This window comes from Xenopus laevis, chromosome 3L (genome assembly GCF_017654675.1).
Source record: "Xenopus laevis strain J_2021 chromosome 3L, Xenopus_laevis_v10.1, whole genome shotgun sequence".
Lineage (NCBI taxonomy): Eukaryota > Metazoa > Chordata > Amphibia > Anura > Pipidae > Xenopus > Xenopus laevis.
Window position 1 is genome coordinate 35,643,683 of NC_054375.1, and position 6,046 is coordinate 35,649,728.

The window sequence follows — 6,046 nt, forward strand, 5'->3', positions numbered from 1 at the left end:
ACACATTCCAATTTTTGTGTTTGTTAAAGAGCCCTTAACTCAGTTCAGGTTCTTAATTTCTATTTTTTCAAACATTTTCTACAGCTCACCTCTAACCTTTGGTGCTCTCTTTGATATTTGCTTGCAGAGGTGAACAGTTTGAAGTGGAAATGGTCCATATCATTTCTTAACTAGCCCTGATTAATCGCACCTGGCACCTATTCCTAATTATCTACTTTCTGACATTTCCTTCAAGAAGCATAAGACCACAACACTTATTTGTGGACTCCTTTGAGATGTTAATGATACATTCCATAACAAGGGGCCAACAGGTAGGAGCTTGTTATTACTTCTCCGGAAGATGGGCAAATTGGCTTCTGATGAAAATAATCAGGACATATAGGTGACTTATCTCCACTTGTCAGATTTGTCAGTTCAGTCTGTATGTGACTATGTGCACATACAGATATTCTGTCACAAGTAAATGTGTAAATGTCTGACTTTTATATTACATGGATCCCATCCTCAAAATGGTTCGGTAGAAACTCTACATTAAAAAATAAAGAGAAAGACAGAACATGACTGCACATAAATGCTGATGGGGGGGGGAAGCTATATTAGTTTCCAAAGTATGAAGAAATTCAAGTTTTAGAGTTCACATGGTGTAGTTTCTCTATCTATATGGAAGCTGGAAAAATGTTTGTCCATATGTGGTCAAAGCTGGAAACTGTGCAAGTTGGACAGCAGCCAGGAGTAATTAGTTATTGTTGGATGAAAGCCACACATTGTTAGGTGTTTGATTATCAGGGAAATTTCAAAGATCAACACTTGGTCTTTCTTTAAATAAAAGTGGGCATAAGTTAAAGGCTCTTGGGTGGTGAAGAACATCATGAACAGAGATGTTCCTATAAATTAGGTCCCTTTTTTATTTTTATTTTACTAAAAAAGAGCATTTACTCTCTGTTGCTATAATTTATAGCAACTAATCAGCAATTTGTTTTGATTAAACCTGGAAGCATTAGCATATACAAGTGTTTTGATTGGTTGCTGTTGGTTAAATTACACTTATATCAGTAAATAATCCTACTTGCTCACACTTTAACTCCATTTACTCTTGTATTTCTGCTCTGTGAATGCCAACATTTGTGATGCACCAAAAGAAAACCTGGAAATGTATGGCACTGACTAAAAAGCATTTTCAACTCATAGTTAAATAGTTAAACTGGGTCAAAAAAAAGTCCAAAGTCCATTAAATTTAAACTCTCCAAACAAACTCCAGTGCACATATATAGTGATGGGCGAATTTGCGCCGTTTCGCTTCGCCAGAAAATTTGCGAATTTCGCGCGAAATTCACGAAACTGCGAAAAATTTGCGAAACTGTGCCAGTGTCTCGTTTTTGACGCCGGCAAATTTTTTTGGGCGAATTTTCGCGAATTTATTCGCTGGCGGCGAATCACGCAAATTTGCCGCTCATATAGACCCATCTATACACTCACATACACATATATATATATATATATATATATATATTTATATATAAAGCAAAAGAAGATAGCACTCACTCCGGTCTTGTTTCTTTTTGTCTTGTTTCTTCATTTATCATTTAAAGAATGGGGTTTAATTGAGGATTATAGTAGGATTTGTGTCATAAATTACCTCTTTTGTGTTTTTCATAATCTTCCTCTTAAATGTAGGTGGTGTTATATTAATCTTGGTTAGTTATATTTATATGATTTAAATCCCATAAGTAGTAAGAGTCATCCTTTTACCCTGTTTAAGTTTTTTTTTTTAATATTTACCAACATTTCTGGCAATAGAATTCCCTTTAAACTCTGCCAAAGCCTCATAACGCAGATGCTGATGAAACGTGGCAGGTTTAATGATTCTCTGAAGTTTTCTTTTGCCTGCGTTAATGCTGAAGCTTTCCGAAGACCATCTTTCTTTACAATGTCATGTTAATCACATTTATGTCTGGCTTCAACATATTCTAATTACATTACTGCTTGTTATGTTGCTTGTGCATTAATCGATTTTCTAATCTAACTATGTAAGAAGGCTGCAGACATGCAAGACCTTTTGACTTGCTATTATTTGAGTTCCGCGTTTGCTTTCAAGCACATTCGTTCATTTTTTTTTTTTTTTTTACGATTCATGTTTGTTTAAGCCATTAGACTACTGTTGTCTGAATGGTATGTTAGCCTTTGGTTATATTAATAAGAACATTTCCCTTTCATCCCTTTCAAATTATACTCACAGATGATAGCCTAGATCATTATCTCAGAGATCATTAGATTTCATTTCTGTTTTGAGCACAAACTGCCCATGGTATTCTTTTTTATTTTTTGTATATATTTTTGTTTCTGTAGTGGCAGCAAACATTTTACAGATAGAAAAATATGTGGATTCCGAATAAATGTCCGCATTCCAATTAAACACAGGGAGGGGAAGATTTGGAGATACCTCCGAGATGTAATCCAGAGAACCTTTTGAAGATTCAAACACAATTGTAATATACAGGTCGGTCACCCATTTCGCAACAAGTACATTCAAAATGTGAACAGATACTTGTTTTATTGGGGGTAAAAGGAAACATGCTAGCTATAGAGTTTTACTTTATATGAAGAGCTACATTTTCTCCATAAAATGTGCACACAGGTGCTTTAAGATAAGTGCAAAAACAATTTTGTACCTTTGCATCCATATGTATGCCTCACTTACAGACAACAGGAAATACTTTTGATCCACTTGCTTACAGTTGGAGGTTACCTAAAAGAAGAGTGTTGTCAAAATATTTCTTTCTATAAGGCTATAGATATAGAGGATCATTTAGTATTGCCCCCAGAAACAAGTTCTAGTGCCCCATACTCATTTCCCCACAACTTATGTCTTTGTTATGTCCCCTATATACACATCTATATTTTTAAATCTGAACCTCTATATCAACAGAAAATAATACAACACTAGGGGGAAGACACATTTTTCTATATTTATTAAGAGTAAAAACCACTGCACTAGATATTCACAATGGTAATAATAGTAGGCCAATGAACTTTATGCTGTATTCCCAATGCTTCCATATATACCCAGTGTGCCTTCAGCTCAGACCAGCCTGACTTTTCTTTTTCTCTGCATCTTAGTCTTAAGCCCCATTTATGCACTTTTCAAGCCATGAAGTTCTTTAAGTAAAGCTGAGAAAGATATTCAGATGATACACTGGATAAAATATTCTCAAATCCACCCAAAAGGTACACTGAAGGAGCCCGAGGGTTGGAAATCTGTGCAGGCCTGGTTTTAGTTTGCCTAATGAGGTTTGCCTTGTATTACTGTCAGGAAGCATTTTTCATTTTTCAAGCTGCTACAAATGTGAGGCTTTAAAAACGAGCTTCTATATCACATTTGACAATTCAGCTGCTAATGGAAAAAACACAAGAATACATATCCATGCATGCACACAACACTTCTACATGTAACAGAAGGCCTCTTCCCACAATTAGCCTTCGAAATGGAGCAATTTAGCCTGGCAAAAACTGTATTCCTACAGGCGGTATGAAAGCTCATTACTTAAGCACAGCTCTTTGTGAGTAGGCAGAAGGGAGAGTGAGCTATCTATGCTTTGCACATGAGCTGATGGAAACTGTTAATGTTATCTGCCAACAAATAGGTGCGTGAATCTTTAATTACTCACAAAGCAATTTCTGTAGGGCATCGTTGGTGGGGGATTTCCATAATAAGGATCCCATGCATAGCACCTATACACCAGAGGGTATGCAATATGTAAGCCTTTCTGCTTTTAAAGATAATTGTGTTTTATACGCCTTATTAGCTATATGTCTGTGGTTTTTTTTGTTTGTTTCTTTTTTGGTGCTATGCAAGTGCGGCAAGATCCAATTTTATGAAAACACAATTTCATTTCATCTTTTTCTTTTAGCCACCAGCAAAATGTTGAACGGATAAAAATGGTTCTGGACGTCTTTTCAAACACGATGCAAGATTTGTTTACTTCCAGGAGAATTACTGCAATGAGCTAATGTGGAAATAATGTTTCCTATTGTTTATTTGCTGCATTGATTTAGGTGCAGTAAGCCCAATCTGCATGTTTTATACATTTTTTTGTTTCCAAAATAAATCTAATCTAAATACCAGTTTCTATGTTCTTGCGTATCTATAATTTTGTGGAATAGCATCATTTAAGGGTGGTAATTTGTAATAAATACAGCAATACAGAAATATGCAGTTTTGTGCTGGAACAATTGCCTTTTGATGCAACAATTTTTCAGCGGAATATTATTTTTAGGCAGGGTGGAGGATATTCACATAAGATTAAAAAATATGGCTTTGGAAAATAACTAGATATTTGTAGAAAATTGATAAAGGAGACATACATTTCCTTAAATGTCTCCCATTTTGTGCATCCTAGTTCTGCAAAGATGGCAATTGGAAACAAATTACATATGCACAATTATTAACCAATGAGAATAATCTTTGACATTGTCACTTCTACACAGTAAGATCATTGTATAATCAGAATTGTTGCTATAGGACTGCTTGGGGGCTTGCAGCCACTGCATGAAAAAGGATTGGGGGGGGGGAGCTATGCAGATACTGTAGGATTCTTTTGTATTTAAGCAGGCAATTATTGACAAGGTGCTTGTCCTCTTTATAGAATATATGTAGGGCCTCAACTGCAGTGTTAATATACTATACCTAAACATAGATGGATAACAACCATGAACATACTTCAGTAGCCCATTTAAAGGGATAATATACCTCATTTTATTGTTTGATCATTCAGCAGAGCAGCTAAAGAATAATCAATAAACATGATGAATTGGGTGCAGATGTCATTACCAGTGGAGTAACTACATGGTTCCAGCCTCCCGCTACCCAATACAAAACTGGGTCCGGCATGCACAGCCACCCTTGACCCTCCATGCTATTTTACCACCAGGCTGCTTGTATCCTCCACTCCCCACCATCTCTCAGGTAAAAGATGGCTAGAGGAAGAAGGCCCCCCTGTTCCCTGGAACCCCTCAATTGCAGGGTCTGCTTCCACTAGAGTTATGCCACTGGACATTGCCAGGATGCATTCAGGCTCAATTCTCATACACTAGCCCTTTAGTATAAGCAACACATACTGTATTAGAGGCAAATATTCCTTACACATGTATGCATACCATTTCCATAAATCTTTTATCAAAGATCTAAATTGATTGGCAGAAAATGATAAGGTACAAAAAAGCCAATAAATCATGCAAAGAAGCCATAAGGCAAAGCACTGCGTATCTTGACAGCGCTATATAAATAAATGATGATGATGATGATGATGATAAGGCAAGCTAAAATTGATATGGAAAAGGATATTGCAGCAAGCAGTAAGAAAAATCCAAAATTATTTTTTAAATTTGTTAATAGTAAAAAAAATGAAGCAGGATGGGATGGGACCTTTAATAGCAGAGGGGGGGGGGTCAGCTGGTTGATGAAAACAAAATAAAAGCGCAGATTCTGAACTTATATTTTTCGTCTGTCTACACAAATGGGAAACCAGTTAATGAAGGTTTCCTTCTTAATAGTCCCAATGCCAGTAATACAACGAATGATGCATGGTTCACACATGAGGAAATTCAAAAGAGACTAGAACATGTTAAGGTTAACAAAGGTCGGGGGCCAGTTGGTATTCATCCCAGGTTACTTAGCGAGCTTAGCTCTGTGATTGCCAAACCTCTTTACTTTTTCAGGATTCATTGAGGTCTGGCATAGTGCCGAGAGACTGGCAAATTGCTAAAAGGATCCCATTCTTAGCCTCAAAACTATAAGCCAGTTAGTCTGACATCCGTGGTAGGAAAGCTTTTCGAAGGGTTAATAAAGGATAAGATACTGGACTTCATAGCAAATCATAATACTATGAGTTTGTGCCAGCAAGGTTTTTTGCATAATAGATCTTGCCAGACTAACTTAATTTCTTTTTATGAGAAGGTAAGCAGGGACCTTGATTCTGGGATGGCAGTGGATATGATTTATTTAGACTTTGCTAAAGCATTTGATACAGTGCCACACAAAAGGTTACTG

General features: G+C 36.4%; 1 long non-coding RNA gene across 1 annotated transcript; it reads left to right on the forward strand.

The window, feature by feature from the left end:
- The first annotated feature begins 290 nt into the window (after positions 1 to 290).
- On the forward strand, positions 291 to 4,112 carry LOC121401158. The gene is made up of 3 exons (XR_005966151.1): positions 291 to 311; positions 2,347 to 2,497; positions 3,909 to 4,112. It is a non-coding gene; the product is annotated as an uncharacterized LOC121401158 (long non-coding RNA).
- Positions 4,113 to 6,046: the final 1,934 nt, after the last annotated feature.